This window comes from Apteryx rowi, unplaced genomic scaffold (genome assembly GCF_003343035.1).
Source record: "Apteryx rowi isolate R43461 unplaced genomic scaffold, aptRow1 scaffold_21, whole genome shotgun sequence".
NCBI classification, from domain to species: domain Eukaryota; kingdom Metazoa; phylum Chordata; class Aves; order Apterygiformes; family Apterygidae; genus Apteryx; species Apteryx rowi.
The window spans coordinates 1313688-1339405 of NW_020448419.1; positions in this window are offsets into that span (position 1 = coordinate 1313688).

The window sequence follows — 25718 nt, forward strand, 5'->3', positions numbered from 1 at the left end:
GGGCAACACCAGTCATTCAAAACCTCTTTGTGGATGGTGCCACATGAAACCTGAACCCAAGACTAAATAATCCTGCCATGGTCCCATGCTAACATTAGAAAGCAACCACGGCCAGATAAGCAGAGGTCTTTGGGAGGACAGAGTAGATACAGTGATACTTCAACACAGGGGATGCAAGCCTGCTCCATGCAGTGGCCATCTGCAGCAGCTGAAGGTGGGCTCTTTGACCTCTATCACTTCTGTTTATATTATCTCTCTATAGGGTCAATAAATGCAGATACAAATATCAGGCTCTGCAGACAATCCATCTCTTTATAACATTTGCTCAAATATTAGCGTGCCGTGCCTTGGCTTCCAGGTTTATTAAACTCCATTATAATCCCCTTAGCTATGACAACACCTTTTTATAGTCCTGCAGTTGCTGAGCTCTCGAGGAGGGTGGCACAATGAAGTGGACTGAAGATATAGGGGCACTGTTAGGCTGCCTTATAAACGCTAACTCATCATGTGACAAGTCATTGATTTCTATTGACAGTTTCATTGTAATGTCAGAACGTCACCTGCATTCATCTTTCATCCATTTCAAAAGTAAACAATGGTCCTTGCAATAGAAAAAGGATAGATAAAAAACACACACACAAGAATAAAAGAAAACAGTTTTTTCTCAAAAGCAAGAGGAAAAAACAAATCAAGGCCATTCGGTAACTACGTAGAGCACAGAAAACTATTAATAGAGAACATTATTTGAGAAATTCTATCACAGTTTCCATCTGCAAGTTATTTGCAAACTTACTGCCATTCATTCATTTTTTTTCCAGTTTATAAAACTATATAAAATTAACATTCCCCAGCAACTATTTTCAGCCTAAGAAGAATTTGCAAGTCACATTTTCAGTGTTTGCTGTTGGGACATCATTGCCTCAGCTGTGACGAGACAGTGCTGTTGTTCTCTGGCTGGATGAATGGCTCTTAAATAAGTAGGTGTTGGGTGAGACTAGGATCAGGTCTTCAGTGCATTATGTTTGAAAGAGAAGAGAAAAAAAAAAAAAGCTAGCAAGACTTGGAACTGACACTACATTACATTAGGCATTACTTTTAAAATAGAAGGGCAAGCAGCTCTAAAATTAATGTTGATCTCTTCAAACACACAGAGAACAAAAGTACATGTAACATGTGCGCAGGGTCTAAGACGCAAATGATGGAGCCAAGTCATTCGATTTTTTTGTTCGATTACCTCTGGGCTTTGGCTCTGGTCTGAGGTTTTGTATGCTCTTCACTGCAAAGTGCATGCAGTTATGCAAGATAAAGATATTACTGTTAGGATGCTGCACCACCATCAACTTTCTACGTACAGAAGGGATACAGACTGGAATATCCAAATGTTTCAGGCTACTCTGGGTTATTTGAAACTCCAATAGGCACATAAAGATATTACTGTCAGCATGGTCCCCCTCTATGTTTTTAAAGGCTGGACAGAAATATTTCACATGCCCGCAAAATGCAAATTGGAATTTGCTAGTTTCTAGTTTTCAGCCACCTGCTGCTCTTCACCACTACTATTTCCATAAATATGAGTTTGTACATGAAGCAAGTTAAGAGTTTTACTGGACCAAAGGCTAAGACACTTCCAAAGTCCTCCACAAGTATCAGGCATCCTGACAGATGCAAATGCTGAAGTACAAACTTCCACGCCATGTCGAAACAGAAAAAGACCCTGGAGCCTTAAAAAAAAAAAAAAAAAAAAAAAAAAAAAATCCACCACACTCTTCATTTCAGTTTCACAGGAATTCAAATGATTTACCAAAATTCCCTAAGCAATTTTCCCGCAGCACAGCTCCCTAATGAAGCTGGGGAACTGGCTTCCCTCTGCACTAAAACAAATAGCTAGTCTGAACTGAACAAAACATTTCGTGGATGGCACGGGCCTGTGACAGGCAGGAAAGGTAAACTCGGTCTTTCAAGGTGGAAATTGCTTTTTTATTCTAAGGTTCTGGGCACAGTTTAGCCATCAACCAACCACATTTTCTAGTGATAGACCATCCCATTAGACTCTTTATTGTGAGGCTTTTATTTGGGGCACCTTAAGGTAGGTTACTTTTGGAGAATGGTTACTTAGGATATTGTTCTCTTCAAGAAGTCTCAAACTGAATAAACAGCAACATGAACATCCAACACTACTTGCCTTATAAAGTTTTGGCATAAACAGAATCTCAGGACATTTCAATATATTGCCTCGGACAATGAGGAAGCAAGGGACAGGAAAAAAATGCTTCATCAGTCTCGACACAAAAGCAAACAAACAAAACACTTAAGAAAAGGAGAAAGCAACCAAAAAAACAACCCTGATGAGGCATTTGTTATCCCATGCATGGTCTGTCCTGTCTGTTCAATTGACATCCTCTCTCCAGATATACCCCATCTAGCTAGATGTGAGCTAAAGACACAGAGAGACTTCCTTGGCTATTCAATTGCATCCATCTCGCACAGACAGAAGAAACCTGACAGTGCCTGGGATGTCTTGGCAAGAACAAGAAACAAAGAGCAGCCTCAGAGGGAAAAGCTGCATCTGTATCAAGACTCCCCCTTTCTTTCTTCTCTGTCCTCCGGGCCCAGCTGGACTGAACGTCCCAACTGCTCTCTCCCCATTAGGAAGGGGGATGTGGGAAGTGCGGGGCTGGCAAGACACCCAATACACTCAAAGGGATTCGAGAACACCCTCAGGTTCAGAAGCACCCGGAGTTTGCCAAATCATTTCAGCTCATCTCTAATTGTCAGAGATCTCTATTAGCTCAGTTGTGTGGCTTTGACATAAGGATGAACAGAAGGGTTGTTACTGGCTAGTGATAGGAGAGGAGCTTCTGGTCCAAGGAAGAAAAGCATCTTCCATGGCAGAAGGAGATTTTTTTTTTTTGTTCTCCCCACATAGGCTATACTATATGCAAGGCTAAACAATAAGGACAAAAGACAAAGGGATCACTACACAATGGATGTCCACCAGCTTCAACTTTTCCTAATGCCGCAACTTTTCCTAATGCCACATAACAAAAGGCTTTGTTATATTGCTTCACTGTTTTACACAACAAAAGATCTACTTCATAATCATGTCCGAGGGGGGGAGGGGGAAAATAGCACCATGAGCAGCTATCACAGCAGAGCACAACTTCTCCAGCTACAGGAGATGGTTTGCTTATGGTGGCAGCTCTTTCTCAAGAGCACTTGATTCTGGGACGCCCTGCCTCTCTGATATCCAATGCCTGGCCTCTCTGATATCCAACGCCATGGCACAACTTTTAGCATGTCAGCTTGAGCTACATCTCTGCAGAAGGAAAGAAGTCAAAGTTAAAAGGAAAAGAACAGTCTCACTAAGGGCTAAAACTGATCCAAGACTAGACTTTCTTCAATTATGCCAATATTCTGATCTTTCCACACGATGTCAGGGAACAGTGAGCCCAAGTTAATAGGGCCTAAAAATACCCCAAACAAATGTTTTGGTTTTGCAAAGTGTTTCATTCATGCACGTCTGTCTAGAGATGCATCATTATACTTGTAGTGAGATAGCTGCCAACCCTGGAAGAGTATATTGCTTAGTGTACCTGGAACGCTAAAGAGGGACCAAAACAGTTATATGAGATTAAAGTGAGTTTCACTATATAGAAATGAGAGAAAGATTAAGTCAGGCCTGGAGCTAAAAGTTACCTGAGCTTCTCAAATGATCTAGGGCCACGGCCACTCTTGTTTAGTCTTACATTCTTGGCCAGTATGACAAGCAGCAAAAACATCCCTTGGAGCAACACTGACCCCAGCTGTGGTGACTCCAGGAGTAATCCCAGTCACACATTACATCCTCAGGTCAGGCATTCAGGTGGCAACTGCACCCACTCACGTAAACGGACAGCTTAGCTGCTTGAAATGAGATCAGAAATAGGGAAAATAAACCAACCCTAAATTAAAGTGCTTTCAACATAACATAATTACACTACATAATGTTTACTTATCTTATAGACACTAAAAGAGAAGATAAATGCCTAGTAAAAACCACAATCCACTATTAAACAGCTATAAAATACTTCGCTGTCTTCCCATTTCAAAAGCTTCTGTAGTATAAAGAGTGGTCAAAAGTTCAGTGAACTGTCTTGTAGTCTGGTGCTCCATTCAAACTGTGCTATTTCCAGAGAGTCTCCTGACACCGTATCTAATTTCCAAAATGAATATGCTTTAATTTTCCTTCTTCATGCATTGTGCTTTTTCCTCATTTGAAACAGCAACAGCCTCTGGCAGTAAAGGACATCACATTTCTTTGTGAGATGAAGCTTTCCGTTCCCCCGCCCCAATATGCAGGAGAATGGCATGGGTCAAGGGAGAAAAAATGTATGCAAAAAACATCACACCCCACTGACCCCAGTATATTTTACATTACAATTTTGCCATTTCCAATACAGGTTCATTTTGCAGTGGACCATATCAGCCATATTTCAGGATTTACAAAAAGAAAAAAAATTCAGTACCTGGAGCATTGTCTGCATACAGTATGCCCTAATACAATATATGGATTGTCTTATTAATGTGTAGTGTAGCTTGCAGAGAACACACGCACACAGAGGGAATACTTAAGCATGTCTGGGATGCAGCATAGATGTATGTATAGTGCATTTGTATACACATTCAATTATATCTGCAGCTAATACGCAAGTGCATTCCCCCCCCCCCCTTAAAAAGAAAGAAAAAAAAAAAAAACAGCTATACAGCATGAGTGAACTCCAGCTTCACTGAAATCAGTGGGATTTTCAGTGGGGTGGAGATTTTGCCTTTTAAACCTGCCTTCACAGAGCCAAACCAGAGGATCCGGTAAAGTTCTTGTAATGAGGTGTCTGGTACTGGCTCAGACATTTAAGCAGAGATTGCCATGCCTTCAATGGGCAATGAAGGCAGCTTTACCTGCTGGCACACATTAAAAGGCCTCTTTCCTCTTTTCTTTAGCACTGGCAGAGAGAATCCAAAATCCACAGGAGCTCCTAGGTCTTCTCAAGCCTTTGAAATAACGCTTTACCCCCAAGTGTTCTAATGAAGGTCAGCTGGGGCCACATGCACACAAGTAAACTTAGCAGGAACACCTGAAGCTTATGTTAATAAAGTGGGATTTGCTTGAAACTGTGGCAGTGGAGGGTCAGATACGTGTTGTGTCCTGCCATCCCTCCTCCAAGAGGAATGACCCCAGAAAAGGATAGTTGGGTACAATCACTGTTTTAACTGGGGGCAGAAATACTGATGTTAGTCAGAGCTAAGGTGCTGCAAGAGTGCCTGGGCATATTTTAATTTAAGAACATCAGTACTTTCACTGACTGATGTGAGCAAAGCTGGATAAGCATCTGCAGGAATAGAGATTTCTACCTGAGAAAAAACGACCTATACAGTCAACAGGAGCATTGCCTGACTAAAGACCATAACAATTTTGGCTTCATGTACTACAAAGACCATAGTGCTCATAGAGCTGACAGGTCTGACCATTACAAACAAAATCATCATCCACTATTCTGACAGAAAATCAAAGATGTCTGACTTTCTTAAAAAATACCAACTCCCATAAAATCTTGCTGCTATCTACAGACGATCAGCTGGGTAAAGACTCGAGAGAAGAGCAATAAACACACACAAGTTTCTGAAGGTTAAATGTGCCAATGAAAACAGAACCACATATTGGGGGGCTAATTAAAAGTAGGTGGAAAGAAAGAGAAGAAAAAAAAAAGTCTGGTCATGCAAAGACTTACAAATCATCAGTCTCCTTTCACACCAAGCAACTACTCCACTTTGCAACTCCCTTCAAAAGGAGCAACTGCAGGTCCTATAACCACCAGACTTCCTCTGCTTATCATCTTGAAAAACATGAAGCACTGTCACACTAGAGAGCTTTGCTTAAGACTTTGAGAATAACAAAAAGACTTACCTGAAGTTCAGTGGTTTCATAGATGGCCATGACACTACTTGATTTTCTTTAAATCAAGGAGTTGAATATTGTAATAAAAAATACAGTATTTCAATATTTCAGTCATTAGCACTACTGCTTGCAACCGCTCTGCACCCAGATACTGCCAGCTCAGCTCCCCAAACCATAGCTCAGCAAACCCCAGATCCTGGTGCAGATGTAATGGTTGGTGAGAAAGAACTGGTTTGGGTTATTTCAAAGTCCTGGCCAGGGAGATGGAGTGGGGAGCTGCAAGAGCATTATGGGAAATGGCCTCCCAAAACGAGAAGCAGCTGTGGCCTGGAAAGTTCAGGGAGGGGAGGCAGGAGGAATCCTTTGAAAATGAACCTAAATTCAATAGCAAGAGCAGCGCTTTTTTGTTATTTTAAGTAGAAAGGGTAAAAAATGCAATATTTTCTTCAGCTGTTAGCTCTCTTAAATGTCACGGAGAAGCATCCTGTTGCCTGGGAAGTTGTGGACTCGGGGCTCAACAGGTTTGCTTGCTTATTGTCAGCATTTACCTGAACCAGTTTTTAATAAAAGCCTTGAAGAAAAGAAATCTCCTGCCTGAGATGACATGTTAGGAACCCAAGCTGAGACCCTGGAGAATTGCTGAGCTGTTTAGTGACAGTCGATTCCATCCCCAATAAATTCTGTTGCTTCATAATTGCCGAGGCCTGTGTGTTGGATTCACTTTCCTATGCTCTATGCGGGACCTGCTTTTCTTTAAACAGTTATTGGATTGCAATCTTTATTGTGGTGTTTACTTCTACAACCCCAAGAATTTCCGTATCTTTGTGGCAAATGTTGCTATGTTTCGAGTGGCCAATTCCGGCAAACCAGATGTGATTGAAGGCAGAAAAGGGTACTTTCTATATTCACCTGGGGCTTTGTACTTATCAAAATGAACTTTGACTTCATTAATTAATAATAATAACAACAATAATAATAATGATGATGATGATGATGATGATGTTCCCTTTGGCTTCAGAGCACCCGTTCCATCGTGGTACCAACTATTGAAAGTTCAACTGCTAACAACAAGCTATTTTGAAAAGGGAAAAGTCTGGAGGCAAATTATGAGGGAAAGAATAGATATTAATCATTTTTAAAATCATTCTGTCTCAGGCATTATTTTCCTTTTCTTTCATTATTCATGATGAGTTTTTGTCTCAAGGCCAAGCAAATTCATAGGGCCTAACCCATCTATCTGAACAATGCAGGCCAGCTGAGTCTATATGTTAAAGGAAAAAAAGCCTAGAAGGGGGGAAAATCAGATAACTTTAAACAGTGAATCTGAGCACATATAGAAGTACAATTCTCCTGATTACTTTGTTTCCCAGCAGTTGGCCGGTGTTCCTATCATGAACGTGGAGGTAGGCAGACTCATGCACTGGGACAGCCACCAATGGGCGCCGAGTCTGGGGCAACTTGCTCTTGCCCGAGGACGAGGAGGGTTGGGAAGAGGCTTTCAGAGCAGGAGCTATGAGAGCTCCTGTGCCTGCTTCCAGCACAAAAAACATTACTTTGGTATATCTATATTTGTAGCCACATTTCTTTAAAGACAGAGGTTTACAATGGAATTTCTTTGGCAACCTTTAAGGTAGCTGGTGCACTTTGGGCACTCTGTAGTAAACTGAACACATATATTCACTTTGATTCCACAGATGTGTGCATCTGTGGAACATGCTGTTAATAATTAATATAATTGTATAAACCCCTAGGTATATAAATACACAGACATCCTCACATTTTGCCCGCTTCTCTGCAACAAATACCCAAACTGAAACAAATTTAACAAGATACATTATACAAATCTGCAGACAGAAGTTGTATCAAAATTTTAACTATCTTCAGCAAGAAAGCGCTTCTATTTCAAGTAACGCTGGCAGCATATACTGTAGCTAGGCAGCCGCATTTATTTTCAATTATCATTTTTGCCTTTTTATACAGCATAATGAAATGCCTGGTAAATTATACATTTTTGTAAAACACAAACTTGTCTCTTTATTTGCAGCTCAAGTCTTGCAGTATCATTTTGTCTGCATTAGTTCTAGCTCTTTGTGAGAGGCCAATTACTTTTCTTTGCTGTAATATGTAGAGTATGATATCTTACTTGCAGGTCCTCACGGAGACGCAGGCTAATGCAAAGTGACTGCGTCTGAAGCGAAGGCCTGCAGAGAAAAGGGCCCCAGCACCCCACCTGCCAGAAGAGTGCCCAGACTTGTTCGCTCCATGTTCAATACCTAAGATTTTCAGCTCACCCCTGGTAAACAAAAGCAGATTTTTGGAAAAAAAAGATGTGTATAACATCTCCCCCCAATCCCCCCTTTAGAAAGATGCTCTCATGGCAGATGGAACTCAATATGCCATCTCCCAAATCTTAAGCAACTCTGAAAATATGAAGTTCACTTACACCAAGGGGCCATACAGATCTATACCTTTTGATTCCCTGTCTCTTTAACTGGCACTTTGAACTAGTGAACACCTCTTTAATCTTGCCCCATTATCATCCTAATAGTACCTCCCGATATTCATATATGTCTAGCAAGACTTTCAGCTATTTTCTATGAAGAAGAAACATCCAGCTAAATTGAGAAGATTACCACATCACCACATAAATCAGTGACAGGCTGCGTGTTATTACAGTTGATTTTTGTTGACAGTTGGCTGTAGGCAGTTGTGTTTCAAATGCCTTTTTTCACTGGGAAATTAAACAAAATTCCATGCAAAATGCAGCCCTCCAGTTCAAAAACTGTAAATCCAAAATTAGCATTTCATACTTTAAAAGGTAGCACAGCACAATTTTCCATTGAAAGGTCTGTACAGTTGTCACAAATGGGTGCTTCACACATGACACTAATGCTACTGATGCCTTTTAAGAGAGCCACCTTTCTCTGATATTATTTTCTTCTCCTAATAATCTGCATACACTATAGTTCATCCCTATGGAAAAGAAAGAAAGCTCACTTACTTATCTCTCATATGTGAGCGTTATGCTTTCAGCAATTCAGACAGGCTGGATTGGAGGGGGGTGGGTTACCGAATCCTCCACGATAAGAGGGAAAGAATTGTGGACAGCGAAAGGTTAATCTTCCCTCATCTGGTTCCTTCTTCCATCTTAGCATAACCTGGAGAGCAGAGAAAATGATAGACTTAGGGAGAGAAAAGATACACTGGCAAAAATAATGTTCATATTGTATCATATAGTGCTCTGTATACAATGGGCACGCATGACCTAATTAATGAAAACCCACCGCTAAAAGTCAGAAAAGCAGCTTGGGTGATACAAAAGAGGAGTCGAACTTGCAAAGGATTTTCTCCTTCCAGAAGCTGCTGATCGGCCATTTTTTGGCTTGGATATTACCCACTGTAAAGTCAATTTTCTAGTGACTCTGGTATCAGCAAGTAGCCCAAACAGAAAGAGTTTAAATAGAGTGCCTTCCACATCTTGAGACAGATTTCTAACGCTGGCTCTTTCTTGGCTGCTAGCTTGGAAAACAACAACAACGATGACAACAAAAGAAGTTTACAATTTGGGCTATATATAACACAGCATATTAAGGCAAAGAATTGCGATGTTTACTTCTGGGCACAGGGACAGACATTTCATGTAGTTTGTCAGCCAGAAAATGTTACATGAGTCTTCACACAAATACGTAGCTGGCAGCTAACTGGCTTCTGGCCACCGAGAGTCGTGTCCTCCAGTCAGTACTATTAGGCTGAAAAACAAATCACTGGCCAATTTCGTCCAGTTCCTTTTTTCCCTGCATTCGAAGGCAGGAGCGCAAGGCTATGGGCATGAAGTCCTGCGTGAAGGACCGCAGAGCCCTTTCTCCCAGCCCTTTCCACCAAAGGGCAGCATGCCAAACGTGTAGAGAGCCCACCGAAGCGAGGGCAGCAGGCACGGGGCCCCATGCCCTTGTTGGCGCGCGGTGGCAAGAACTAAAAGCAGATGTCATCTTGTTCCTGAGACGGCTCTTCCTTCCTCTGCGCCTATGAACCATTTAAGGTCAGACTCTGCCTTTGGGCACTTCTAAAATACTTTGAAAGATGTGTGCAAATCAGAGAACAGAATAAAGCCTTCAGAGTTAAGGAACACCTGGTTGTGCTCATACGTATCAGATAGATACTGAGGGAAGTTTCAAGTATGGGAGAAATATAAATACACAGATCTACCAGTGTAAAATTGGAATACCCTGATGATGACTGAGCTGTGTAATTCCACTATTTGTAACTGAGAAGAAAATAAGCTCATAGTAACCGCTGCCGATAAAATTAAGTATTTCAGTCAATATTGAAATGACTTGATCTGACTTTGTCATCAGATCTTTTAAACAGCTGCCTCTCTCTCATTTGCTCATTTCTGGGTCAAGGTTTAGTTTTTACAGCATATACCAATTTTCTCCCTGGTGCAACTCTACTGACACAACTAGACAAAACATCAATGAGAGCCTGACCCTGACCATCCCATGATGGTACAAAGTATGTTATCTTTTGTGCTGCAGAGTAATCAGTAGTGTAGCTGACCATCTTTTTTATTGTTGTTGCTGGTGTTTTGCATGGAAATAGTCGTGCTTATCACTCAGAAGATAGGAGAGGATGGGAGATAGGAAAGACTACTTACACTGAGCAGAAATTTACAATGTTGAAAGAAAATTACAAAGTTATAATTTCTTTTTTCAGGAGATTTAAACAACAGTAGAAGAGACCTACACAAAAGGCTCTTGGCAGTCTACTAGTGCTTAGGTTTGCATTAGTGAACAAAGACACCAAATAGCAGAAAGTGATTACAGGCAAAGACTAAATCAACTGAGCCAAATAATCAAAGCGACCTAATGGTTGCTTCTCCATTGCCCTTTCAGTGTCATGCTCTCGGCACTCCTGCTCCCTCCTTGTGTGAGCAGGCACCATCCAGCAGGCAGGTCTTGCAGGAGACCTCGACAGTCAGCAAGATCAGACTATGTCAGAAGCAGGTCCGGGGTCCTGCTACTCTCAGGCCTGCTGGGGAAGCAGGATCTGATCAAAAAATGTGGGAAATGGCAACACAAGAGAAAATGGTGAATAGGATGGAGCAATTCTTTGTTGTCTGTTGTGGAGAGGCTGGAAACACAGGTCTGAGCTTTGCTGTTGAGTGGGTTGAGTCAACAGCACTCATTGAATGACTTTAGGTAGCACTTGTTCAACACAAGAAATATTTGTATTTAAGATCTGTACGGAATATTATACTATCTATAAGAAGGATTATGCCACTAACATGTTCCCTTCTAACTCTGTGGGAATATTATATCTTAATATCTGACTCCCAATGAATATTTCTTAACGGACTTTCAAAACACACATGAGAGGTCACCTCCTATTTTTGCTTGGCATGTGCTGTGAGACCCACAGTAGTAGCAGGCACTCTTGTCACAGTGGTTTTTGGTGTTACTTGACTTGTGAGCTCCCAAAATGTTTCAAGGGCAGATACAGTTATTAAGGTCAACTTAATACTGTGACAACAGGCTCTCTTTTCATGTTTCTCTTTTGAGGTCTTTATGCAATAGTCAAAAGACCTGCAGGTACAGTGGGTCTCACTCACTGAGACTTACTGCTGGGCAATAGGCAGGAACCAGCTTCTTGGGAAAGCAAGCCAGTTTCAGACACAAACCAAACAGGCAGGGTGAAGGAACGCAATCCACAGGGAAAACACAATTTCCAAACCAAAAAAGCCCTACACACATACGAAGCAGTGAAAATAAAAGCAGATTTTTACATACAAAGCTGCCTATTCTGATAAAAATGAGAAGATGAAGTGAAAGATCACTGGGGAAAAGGGGCTGAAATGAAGGAGACGTTATTGCCAAGAACAACGCTTGAAATGGTGCATAAAGATGTTTGATGAGGACTACAACTCCAAACAGAAAGTTACTGCAGTAGGATATATTCAGTTTGTACACACACACAGGTATTTTCTGTCATATTAAAAACACGAGAAGTATGGCGCCTACCTACACCTTTAGAGACAAGCAAGGCTGCCAAATCAGAGACAACCTAACCTGGTATATGGGGTCCCAGCAGAGTGAGCAGATCACTTACTAACTGATGACTAAGAGAAAGAGATCTTAACTTTACAGTAACGCCTTTGAGTAGCAAGGCTACTGTCTCTGAGACATCCAGAAGAAGAGTCAAAACTATTGTGTTTTTGAAGACAGGAGAAATTCACAGGCCCATGCTAATGGAAGCAGGATACAGAAAGGTGGATATACGGATAATACTGAGATATATTATGATGTGTAAAAAGCAACATACTAGGTGCCAAGAAAAATAGCCAGCCTTTCGGGCACATGTGTGCCTTCACTAAATCTAGAAAAAAGCTCTAGGAAAAAAACTGGGTGCTAATGATGGAGAACCGAGGGCTGTGTTGGCTTGAGGAGTAGCCCCATGGCTAAACAGAGACACAGGGCAGTTAAGTTAATGTTATGCTGAGGCAGCCTGCTATATCAAACAGCTTTATAAAACAAGTCAGCACGCTTGCACAAAAGACACATCAACAGCTGAGATGATTTTGAAAATAAAAGATGACGCAACGCTGGGAGGCAGCAGTAGGAGCACGTGCTGCAGGAGGGGAGAGGTTGAAGACAGTGTGTGACAGCAGTGCGACGACGCAGAGCTCGGACACAGCCGGTTGCTGCGGCAGAGCCCTTGTTGCAACGGAGTCTGTGCAGTTTGGGAAGCGGAAAGTTTTCCCCTGCCATTCCCCAGCATGCATTTCATTACAACTTTTGATTCTGGCATCCCTACAGACACCATGTAAAGGGGAGAGTCACTAGATTTATTGCTTCGGAGAATGTAAAGATAAAAGAAGCCCCTCTGTTCATCTAGTCTCATTTTTTTGCATAGCTCAGGTGATTACATTTCAATAATAATTTTTGCATTGAACCCAATAAGGTGTGATGATATTATAGTACTTATTTCACAGAGACATCTGGCCTTGACTGAAAGATCTCACTAGGCTTTGGATCATAAGCCTTGGGATGTCATAAGAACAAGACAATTATTCCACAAATGAAGGGAAATACTCTACAAATTTTAGTTGAACTAAGTAAAGAAATAAATCTGTAAAGCATCAAGTACTGTGTCTGCTTATAATTATTATCATGGAAGAAATATAATGTTAGTTGAGCAATATAATTCTTTTTGTGTTTTGGGATTTCCTAGTTTGCATCTTTTTGCCTACAGATCTAGATCTCCAGAGTAGATAAATTTGTTTTCTTGGTGCTGCAAATAAATGCTTCTTGACAGGAAATTTTTCCTTTCAAAGTATTGTTCATGTGACTGTATTTAGAAAATTCAGTTTGAATATCGTTCTTTACTTTGTTCTTGCAAGTTGTGAGTAATACCCAGAACTGCTCACACGGTGAGCTGTATTCATGACAGAAGTCTTGAAATTACTTGAGCTGGCCATCATTCACGAGGCTTAAGTATTTCAGTCTCTCCTGACTCCAGGCTCATCAGTGTTAGCAGTTGAAGCTGGATTTAACTGCTGGCCAAATAACAAAGGTATGCAGACTTACACATAAAAAAATGCACTATCTTGAGGTACCCAGACAACTGTTCAAAAAAAATAAATTCACAAAATATCCTAAGGGATATAAGAATCAGAGCTGAATTTTAGTATTTTCAAACTGTTCTCACCCTTCCTCCTGGGACTGCAGTAGATCTTTGATCATTTCCCTCATTTACAAATGCTGTCATCTCACCATTCTCCTCCTACTCTGTATCATTAATACAAATCCAGAAACAATGGTATTCTCTCTGCTAAAACATCGCAACATTCAACTATTTGTTTCCCGTTCTAAAACAGTTCATTCATTATAAGCCATATCCCCCAAAGAATTTTATCACTTGAAACCTGTTTGCAGTGAATCTAAAGTAGTTGGAAAATCATCTTCTCAAAAATTCCTATGCTGGAACCTACTTCTTCTGGAATTCCAATAAAGCGCAGAGTCCCTCTGCAGGCAATATCCATTTTTCTTCTTTCTGATATAGTCTGCAGCAGTAACCCCTGCAGCTGTTCATGATCCGTTTTCGTTGCTGAGATTCACTGCTCAGCTATGTTAGCTCTTGTACCCACTTCATCCAGGAGAGTTTCGATAATTGCCTCATTGCTTCTTTGTTTCAGCTACCTCTATGCTTATTGCAGAGGTCAGCTTCTCTTTTATCTCCACTATAACAACTTGTTATTTGCTAGGTTCTCTTTGAAGGGACAGGCTGCAGCTCCTGCCTCTTGCTTCATTCCAGTTTTAGTGGTGTTTGTTGCAGCTTGTTTGAATATTTCCTCAAAAACAGGACCTTTCATCATTTTAGTGTAATATTTTATTTTGCTTTCCAGGATCCCCAAACAGGGAAGAGTTTGGATGAAGACTGTGACCTGTATCATGGAGTGTAATCAAAATACTTTTTCCTATAAGTTTGAGAACTTTGTAAGGAGGGTTTTTCCCAAAAGATTTGGGCAGCCATTAGAATCATTGGGGTTTTTTTCTTTTGAAGCAGACTAAATAGATGTAACATACTTCTTTTTACTTCAGGAAGGTTATGGAACCTAGTAGTGTTAACAAAATATTTAAGGTGAGGCTTGGGACCCAAATTGCCTAACTGCTGCTAGAAAAGAAAGAAATGCTGAATATGAAGCAAAATACCACAGAAGTTATCCTACAGTTGCTAATTGTGAAAGTAGCTATGGATATGCAATATTTACAACTGGAGAAGCTAGCACCATGTCTTCTTCCCTTTAAACTATTCACAGTGAAGAATAAACCCCAATGTTAGCAGATGTATGGGTGAAAATTCAATGTGTATGAAAGGACAATCAACCTTCGCTGTTTTAGGAGAATCACAGAACTATCTATCATCAGGGACTTTCAAAAAACACAGGTGATCAAATTTTGATTTAACCTATAGAATTTACAAAGACTTTTGGGGGATGTATCCTATTCTGAATAACAGCAAATTTTGGACAACTAAGATGTGGGTAATAAGGGTCAGAAAAATTGTGGGAAGTACTAGGCAGCACCAGGCTTACTAAAATAAGGCTGTAAGTGCTGTTCACAAATTGCCACCAGAGCGTGGTGAGAGGAGCGCAGACAGGGCAAATTTTTCAGTGATATTGATGACGTTCTTTGTTCCAGGGACTTTCAGTGGATATTACGTACCCATTTCTCTATTTGAAAATGTGTTTCTTGACATAAAACAAGAGATCTTCACATTTCAAATAAGACGTTCACTCATGTAAAATACCTCCTTTGCTTAGGCGAATGAGCCATCGACCAGGGGCTACGCTGTCTGGAAATCCAGCTGTTGTCAGCTTTTCAATCTGTATCCACATAGGGCAGTTAAACTTCTGAACCAGTCGCAACTGATTTGTAATAACGTAACACTGACCGTGCACACGTTCATAAAAAAAGGATTCCTTTGCTGTGCTTTAATAGCTAGCAAGAAACCTGCACACGCTGGGCTGTCACACACTCAGCACACTAGGATAAAGCAGTATGACTTAGTACTTAGGCCACCAGCCTGGCAGCCAGGAGACTTAGGGTCTATTCCCAGACCTGCCGCCAGCCGGCCGGGTAACCCTAAAAGAGTCGCTTAGCTTATTTTCCCTCCCATTGTTGTCTATTTAAATCTCAATTTCTGTGAGACAGCAAATGTTTTTCTTCAATGGGGTATGCATGGTTCCTACCACAACGGGACCTCTGTCTCGGCTGGGACTTTGAGGTACTGCAGTAATAAACAAAACACAAATAGCTGGCAGGTGACAAGAAGCACCTATTGACCTCAGCAGAAATCTTCTGACTTCAGTGGTGGCTTATTGTAACCCATGAGAGCAAAATACATTTGGTGTCACCAAAGTCTCAGCGTCTCTTGCCATCTCCATTTCTTAAAATGAGTGAAAAGACAGACTGTGCTATCACTGGGGGAGGGGGGATTGGGGTTTTGCAAATGACCCTATTTCTTTATCCAAGACAGCAAGTTGAGGGCCATCTTTTCATGAAAGGTCTGTGAGCACGCCAGCTGTTTCTCACTTCTCATTTTGATATCTCTTTTAAAAAACAAACTGTAGACAATACAGTGCCACACAACCTCAATACGCAGCATCTCCTGAGTCCAGTGGGACTTCAACCACTACCGTTTGAGTAATAGACAGACACCGAGCTATCTGGCCGGGGCATGTGGCATGTGGCGCTGCATCTGACACCTGCGGAGTGGAGCCCGGTGGAAAGCCCCTCGGCCGGCTTCAAAGCGTGACCAGCCCTGGGCGGCCGCACGGGCACAGCAACCACTGGCCTGCTACTGTTCTGCGACCCTGGTCATCCCAAGCCCTGAAGCAGCACCAAGGGCCGGCTCACGGGGTCAAAATCCTCCGAGCCTCTCTCACTTAGGTCCCATGGGGCAACCTGTCCTAGCAGGCTTTGCAGCGCCTGGAGTTCACCTGCTCCGAGCAGTGGGCAGCCCCTTTCAAGACACATCTTTGGTCTCCCTCTCCAACAGGAAGCGGACATAGCTGAGCTATGGCACAAATTGATCCAGACGAGGTGCCATGCTGACAGCACGCCTCTCAGCCAGAAGGATCAGCAAAAGCTTTTTTACTTGGCGGATTAGGAAGTTTTGCAGAGGCGAAGTTAAGCTAACAGTGGGTGAACCACTCCCAGGGCTCAGTGCAGAGCTTGGCCAAACCCGGGCCGTGGCTGCAGCCGAGAAGATAAGTCCCCAGACCAAGCTGCGGCAGTTAAGCTGTGCAAGCTCCCAGGCAGTGCAGAACACCAGCGTGGGATGCGCAGAGGCAGCACGGCCACTGCCTCGGGACAGCAGCATGCCCGCGAGGGCGGCAGCCCCTGCCCGGGACCGCTCGGCCCCACAAGGCTTGCAGATGGCTGCGGAGACTTTCCCCGTATAAGCCATTACGTTACATTCACACTTAACCCGTTTGCAAGGCACCATCATAGATATATTCCTAGTTTACACTTCACATGAGTGGGATGAGGAAGCCCCACTTCACCCTTGTATACTTATTACTTTATACCTGTTTCTGTCTTTAAAACATGCCAGTATTGCTTAATATGGCTGTCCCTGTGGATGTGAGAAGGGTGTGTTTTTAACTTCTCATCTGAAATATTTGCATGAGTGGCTGCTTTGCTCTTTGCCCTGCTTGAGCGAGGAGTATCTTTCTTTCACTTCTCTATTTTGTCGTGATCTATAGAAATAAGTTCAAAAGGGCAGGAACAAGGTTCTGACATCCCTGATGCTTTGACTCACCCTCATGAAAAGTTATTGGTGTCAGTAAAGCTACAGCTGCTCACTTCCCCCAAGCCTCTTTAATTTCTGTTCCTTTGCCACACTCGACAATAAACAATAATGAGCTTTTACATTCCCTTGCTATCTTCTTTCTGTCTCGCAGACACAAGAAAACATATGCACACCATATATACACACACAACCAATTTGTTTTTCAGTTAACCTCTGAAAAAAATAATATATTTATTCTAAAGAAATGTGTAGACTGTAGACTGAAACAGCCTTCAACCCTACTGGCTTTTAAGAAAAGATAGTGATGATAGATATTGTAATAGCTTTTATTGGATTAACATAAAAACTTTGGTGCTGAAGAGCCTTTTCTTCCCTCTTTTTGTGTCAAAGATTGTGGTTTGTATTCTACATTTGTTAGCTCAATAAAAGTTACGTTATCCATGGTACCTTAAATCTCTGATTCACTAGCATAGAGCAATCTATCTCTATATATCACCTCACAGTCTTCATGTCTAAGTACCTATGAAGATATTGCAAAGTAAAATGTTGTGAATGCTTCTCTCCATGCGAACATACTAAAACTTTGTTGAATTTGCCTAGATTTACACCTATTATAGCTCAAAGACTGTTTTCCTCTCCCCTGTGGGGTTGCAGAAGCAGCAGAAATAACAGAGAAGGAGACTCCTCAGACCAAACTCACCCTTGTCTCTCTTTAGACTGCTGACCAAAAGTAAAGTCTCAAAGTCATATTTTTCTCATTTTTTTTGTCACTGACTACCATAACTCAAAATGCCTTGTCTCTATCAGCAGCTTTAGTGACACTGATAATGTAGATTTCCAAGCAAGATACCCAGGGTGAGCCTTCTGTATGTTTTTCTTCTATACTGCCAAGAGTAAAGAAAATTTTAATCTAACAATTGACTTAGTTCTCTCTTTTGAGTTTTCATTTTCCCCAAATGGCAGGAGAGAAAAAAAGAAACACAATTTTTATTGCATGGAAAATGCCTGAGGGGAATGAACTAAATTCAGCACTAACTTGCAAAGGCAGATTTTAAAGTTGCAAAATCAGAATATAATTTGGCCCAATACTTTTTTTCAGTGTTTGGCTCAATCAAAAAAAAAAAAAAAAAGGAACATGTTTTTTCCTGCCTGTGAATTATTGTTAAAATGAAAAATGAGTTTTCATAGACATAAAAGTATCATTGCTGCAAGCAAACATGAACAATGCTAAATCTTCGTCATGTGTACAATCCAAGAAGTCACCAATAAGCACTCTTCTGAGAAATTCGGCTATCCTGGTTTCAGAAAGCTGTGCAATATCCCAAGCCAGCTAGTTTTAACAGCACCATATGTGGAAATTGCTCTCCTTGAAACAATGTCTACCTAATTTGTAGTGGTTAATAACTAATGGCATATAATTTTAAATTCTAGCAACACTTTGCTAGCTCCTGTTTTTAATTAAACCTCGCTTGTAATGATGTGGGAAGCAGCAATCTGATAGGCATGAGGCTGGATCAGCAGCCTGTGACTAGTGCGGCCAGCAACAACAGCATTAGCCCAAGTACACTGGTACATGTGTGTCTGGCAGGACCTAGATTCCCTTGTCCTAAGTACTCATGTTAATTCAGAGTCCTGTCAATCAGGACTTGTTACTATGGTAATAGTGGGCCTAAGCTAATCAAGAACCACTTGCCTCTCTTTGTGAGTAATGGCTAATAAATCTGTGGTCAGAATTCGGCCACAGAACTCATTTTGACCAAGTGAGCAGGAAAAGCATGTGATATGAAATTAATGATGTATTAAAAATTAATGTTAATTAATGAGATTTAAAAAAATTATCCTGACACAAATAGCTTTTCCTTTCACTGTAACAGGTATGCAAAGGGAAGGAACACCGGTCACAGGTGGAACAAGCAGCCACCACCTCCCTCCTAGCTGACACAGTCATTACTTCTCACTTTACAAGCTGTGCAGATCCATGATCAAGGCCAGGAAAAAAAAAGTCCTGTATGGTACTACGTAGTTCTTAATATATTGTGTAACAGCACTTTGGACATCATTCAGGCATTAAAGCAGAGGTTTTTATGGGCCTAGAGGAGAGCGGGGCACCTCCCTATCATTTGAGCCTCTGTGTAAGAAAATCCAGAACAGTTTTGACTGAAGGTCCACTTCCATCAAACCCTCAGTCTAGCAGGATGTGGCAGAGTTTCAGAGTGCCGAGTCTTGAGGCAATTCTCTATCTGCTTCTGAATTTGTTTTGCAATTGCAGTATGTCTCTCTCTATGTGCCATTAAGAGTACAATTCTTTTATTTCCCCCCTCCCTGCTTTTTTAAAACATCATGTTTATGCAAGTGGACAGGAGGCTCTCGTATCTGGGTCACATGTTTGCTGGAGGTCATTGAAAGGCTACAAAATGGAGCATGCCTAATTCTGCTATTTCAGAAGTTTTTTTCACATGTACTCAAGACAATTATGCCTATTAAATGAATTAATTAAATTTCAGAAATCCTTTGAAAATTCTGGCATATCAAAAAATATTCTGAACTCCTTCCTTTCATTTCCTCTAATGCTTCTTAAAAATACTCAAATCCTAGAAGCTGTTGGAGACTGCATCTTGACCGCCTGCGATGTGGCAAATGTATTAAATGTGTCCTGTCTTCATTGTAAGCATGGCTAGTTGCAAGTTGAATAAACCAAGTAAATAAAACAGAGCACCAAGGTCCACGAAGTGACCTTTAGCAGCATTGCTGTCATTGGCCCAAATGCTACTCTGCTGAGAGTAATTTAGAGAGAGGGTAGAAATGTCACTGATGTTCTTTAAGAGCTGTGGGGTTCGTGACTGGACAGGATATGTGAGACTTTTCAATGCCAAGAACTGGCTGAGCTGCAAACTTCAGGGATGCAGGAGAAGAGCAAAGACAGGCTGTGTGTGTCCTTGCCAGCTCTTCTGCACTGCTCTTCTGGCTGCTGCTGGGCCACCGTCTTCCTTGGGTGCTCTCCCGCCCGCTGCCCAGGTCTTCCTCCCCTCCTGAAGGAGCTTAGGAGATCTGCAAAGGACATCCTGTTAGACTAAGACACACTTGTAGAAAGTGGGCACAACCGACCCGTGGAGCAGATCAACAGCAGGGCACATCCAGTTTCTGGTGTTTGCGGGACGATCTTATTGGGGCAGGGGCTGGGGAGTAAGAAAGTGCCAGAAGTGAAGCTCCAAGCTCCTTCCCAGTTTAGGCTCTGCAAAATTTGCTGGAAACAAAATACTCTAGTGAGATCCTGGCCTGGAAATCAATACGTGGTTACCTTTCTTGTTCTCCAACCTTCAGATGTCATGTAGAATAGGTTCAGGCCAGCAGTGTAAAGAAGGACTCTGGTCACCCACGTTCCCCCACAGGCCCTGGAGAGAGAAGGGGCACCTCAATCCTGTTTTTAACTAGAGTAGACTAGACACAGCGGGATGACCCTCCCTCTGGAAGTGTCTGTGTGTGTTCACAGGCACAGAAAAAGCCACCAAGCATCATCAGCATTTTTGCCCTGCTACCTACCAGTCCTCTGTCTTATACAGAGAGAGTGGAAAAGCCTGGGGAATGGGAAAAACAGTAGCTGATCCTCTGTTTTATTTGCTTCTTGCAGTGCTTTACTCCCTCTGCACCATATATCCCAAGGTCCGATATTACCATGGAGCATAGCAGGAAACATCCTATTGGGAAGTAGCTATTCCCACAAAGAAATTTCCTGATTTTCAAAGGTGCTGAGCATCAGTAACTGCTTCTTAAGTAAATGGGAGCTGTGGGTGCCTAGTAATTACAATCCTTTTACAATTTCAGTCCACTAATTCTTAGGTGCCTAATACTAAATAACCACATATAAATACTTTCTTTCAGGTAGTACTGCAATAAATGCAAACAAAAGTCAGCAATTTATTGTTGCAATTTTAATATGATGCAGAGGTCATGTCACAGGATCAGTCTGACATCAAAAACTTCTGGGAATCCACAAAGAAAAAAGTATTTTAAAATACTACACGGGGTAGCCTGTCTCTGAGCAGCACTGTCAGTTCTGGGGAATTCCGTATCTCTACTTTAGCTATTTGGAAACTAAAATGTATACAAGATGATAGCTCATTAAGAAGTGTTTCTTTTTGGTGGGCAAGAGAAGATTTATCAAAGTTGGACCACACAAACAATCAGCTTTGGACAGAAGCCACCTTTACTAATGAATGGGAGGGAACATTTTTTAATCTCTCTGAGATCTCTTACCAATTGATTTCATATGATTTATGGTAGGTTTTATTCTCTAAGAATTACGATACTCTTCAAGTGCCAGCAGAGACCCAATATTTTTATTGTATGGCTTTGTCTCTTGACACTATGTCATTTCATCCTGACACTATAGCATTCTTCCTGCAGACTCTGGCTGCTATTGTTTCACATTATCCTTGTCTCCTTGGACTTGCATTGTCCTGACTTCACTGTGATCACATTAAGTCAGATTTAAACAAACAGGAGAGAAAACACATCAGCTGATACCTTTGATTAATTTTAGCCAGAAAATATTAAACCAGATAGTTTGCTACTCTGCATTTCCTGATATTGTGAGAATTAATTCATCCAGATTGATTATGTTTATTCTGCACTAGCCCATGAACATTACCTATGTGAGAAGGTATTATATGGGCATTGAACAGAGAGAGCCTTTGATCATGTCCTCTGGAAATATCTTCTCAGCCTTCCTGAAGTGTAACTTTAGACCAGGCTCTACCAAGGCCACTTAACTCTTTTGTGCATCCCCTTGAGCTCACTGGTGAATGAGTGGAAATTCGCTCTGTTTCCTTTACTAGGTGGCATATGTCAAGGATCCCTATGATCACTTTTATTACCTGCTTTATCTAGAGAGCTTCTTGCTGGAGCCCAGGGTGTCAGTGGTCATGGAAAGAGCATAGCCTGAATATCACATCCTTTTATACCCATCCACGCCAAACAATTACCTGAGGCGCATTGTGTTTCCGTCTCTCGAGTCTTTGGCCTAGATCCTGAGCTATGGCAAAGCAGTGTCAGTCCTGACTCGGGAAAGTGGAAAGACCAGTCTCCTGATGGGACTTAAAGAAGTGCTGGACAAAGGCAGAAGGCAGGAGGAAAGTTAAATAAAGCAATAAGTTTTACTGTGTCTACCACTCTTTTGAGACTTGCTCCCAATGCAGAGCTGCTGAAATCCGGTGCTCTGCCTGCTGCTGTGCCACATGTTTAAAATGACAGCGCTGCACTTGCTTAATTGCCTGGATGGCTGGAAGCACTCAGTAGCAGCTCTCCTCGATTCCCCAAAAGAGCTTACAAGGTCCTGACAAGGCTCCGTCCAGCTCCTTCAGAAGTCAAGAGAAATGTTGGAATTGCTGCCACTGAGCACTGGGCCATACTCTCAGATCCTTAGTCCTTGAACCTCATTTATCAGCTTTAACAGGACCTATTCCCGCTGCTACTGAAGATAGCTAAGGGTTTGGTCCCAGGTGAAAGCAGACAACAAGGGGAGAGCAGAGAAATGGGGCAAGAAAGAGAAATCACATGCTTCCTTTTGGTCAGTTGCCATGGATTTCAGGATCTGAGCCTGGTGTAGGGGGAAGGATCATATTGACCCGCCCGCAAGAGCAATCCCCTCAACTCCTATTGATAAGCACATAAATGGAGTGGAGCATCTACTCCAGTACGTGGATTTCTGTGTCTTCTCATTATAATCGGCTCTGGGAGAATAATGTCATATAAGATGTCAAAAACAAGAAGCAACATGTTAGAAAAGTGCCACTTGGAAATAAAGCCCTGCTTTTATTGGATAGCTGATCTGCTAAAAGCAGTTATTTGAAATATCTGCAGATCGTTGGGATCTGTGAATAATTGCTATCTGCACATCTCAAATTCTTTACAGTTTTGCTGTTAGACATAGCTGTGCATGTCTATAAATAGTAGAGCAATGTCGCTCACTGCATAATACAGTCTCTGTGCTTTTACAACTCATCATGAACTTCTATGTAATTTATTTTTTATTGAAGAATTCCAATTAATGGCTTCCTGGTGATTTTAAAGCCTCAAATTATCAGTCTCTGAAAACAAAGCAGAGAACATAATTATCATAAACCGAGAATTTTTCATTTTGAAGCTTATCTGTTTGTGCTAAGTATCTTGTCTGTAAGTAATTAGTGCCTTTATTTTTTTCAGTAAAAATAATGACCATTCTATGCTACACATCCAAATTTTGTTAACTGCTAGATGTACTGTATATATTATATTTGAAAATGCACCACCTTGGACCAGCTTTAAAGTATTTCATCAAATGATAATGGCAACAACAAAATACATCTGTTTGTCAGAATAAATTATGTGACATATTTTTAAAAAAAGCTATTATATCTTTTTCTCTTCCTTCTAAGAATAAAAGCCTTTCAAAAATATGCACTTGTTATTTATTACTATGGCTGCACAGGAAGAAGAGATTGGTTAGCTGCTATTTGGTTATTTATAATTCCTAACTGCTAATCAGAATCAATCAGCCAATCGTATATACTTACACAGCACCCTTTATGCGAATATCTCAAAACCCTTTGCCAAAGATAATACCAAATACAATTACACAGGCACATTTTAAAATAACAAGGCAATAGTAATTACATGTAGGCTAAATTCTTCCTTGACTTACAACCTAATTCAAATTTTGAATTGTTTTTACTGAATTCTGTGGAATCGTACCCTTGTATCTCATGGAAACCTAGCAAAATCAGTGCAGCTGTACGGCAGAGTCATCGGAAAAAAATATGCTCTAGTATTTTGTGTGGTATTCTACAACCGGCGAGGAACCAGATCCAGGAACAGAAAAGATCTGGTTCTATAGATAGCTTTTCTTGCCCATATTTCATAATGACAGAGGTAAGAGAACCCCCGCTGGGCTGATACCTGTTGTATTGTTCTGTCTAGCTGAACAGCTGGCCTCTGCTAGTGGAAAATACTTGATATCTGGGAAGGTGAAGAGAATCCTTCCCAAGAAGCCTGTACCATTGTGGGTATGGTTGGGGACATTCTGGCTAACCACCATGTTGATCAGTTTGTGCCACAAAGCATGAGGATTATTTGTTCTTCTGCTGATCTAAATCATTTTCAGATATCAATCCATCACCAAATTATCCCCTGTGTTGCAAATTCCACATACAGCAAAGCTGGACACCCAATTTAGAGAATGCAATTCATAATGAGAAAAAAAGTTGGCATTTCTGAGAGACAGTTTAGTGATGAACAGGAGGGGCAGAGCTAAAAAATGCCTAAAAAATTAAGCTATATCCTATATAGCCTTTTATGTTAGCAAAATCATTCTTTAGCTGATCGACTGCTTTGTTGGAGGCCACACCAGGTCTGTCAACACGGGAGTAACAAACTTAACAGTCTAGATTATGGAAATCAAGCTAGTGGTAGAGATCTGGACAAAGCTGCCAGCACCTGAAGGAAGTAGCAAACAAAACCTACAAAGAAAGGGTCACAATAGTAATAAAGTAATAAAGGGTATGTGAAGTTTCAGGATCCCAGGGAGGCAGCTTGGGTTTCAGTTTGGGAAAAAAGTCTGTGAGCCCTGAGACATCTTTACATTCTGCTTAGCATGTTCAAGAGTTCAAAGCAGGAGCAAACTGAACCAACACTGGAAACAGCCAAGATAGGTAATGGGAGAAATCTGTGGCAACATCTCACAGCACTCGTTGTAAGAAAGGAATTTAAATGTGACATCTGATACTGTGAAATCCTGCTTTTGCCTGGTACCTAGGGAACTGGGGTGGAAGAAGAACATGTATATTTACAGTTATTCTAGTGCCAAGAGCAAGGGATTTGTGTCACTGATGTTTTAATGGTGTGCAGACCTTTGCACGAGTTTGCTGCGCAGTCTCCCTTAGCCCCTCAGTACCAGGCTGCATTTCCAGGTGGGATAACTCTTTTCCCATCTCCAGACAACTCAGTTTATAGCCCAGAGTGTGAGGGCTTGTCATGCTTATCATCGTCTATTGTTGCATGCTGGATGCGATGAGTCATAACTTAGCCAGTCATCCTATACATCTAGCTATTGACAGATGAGTACCGAAGTCTGCTCCACTGCATGTTCGAAAAGGCTCTGGATATATATTTGGCTGGGACGCTGAAAAGCTAAAGATATGAATAACTTGCCCAGGAAAGCAGGCAAGTAGAAGTAGTACCAAAGTGGGTTTCTGCTGTCGCTTTGCAGAAATGCAGTAGGCTCTGTGGGGAAGTGAGAGCTGAAGGTGTGAAGCTTCACGTGGCGAGGCACGGAGGAGGAGCAGCGTGGGCAGTGCCCGGGTAGCGCGCCCAAAGCAGGCACCCGCGCGCCAGCAGAAGAGCTTACGGTCAGCAGCGTGAGGGGGCTGGCACGGTGGCTCCCATGTGTGATTTCAATGTCCCTTTGATATTTTCCAGTGCCTGCTCCTTTGGATAAGTT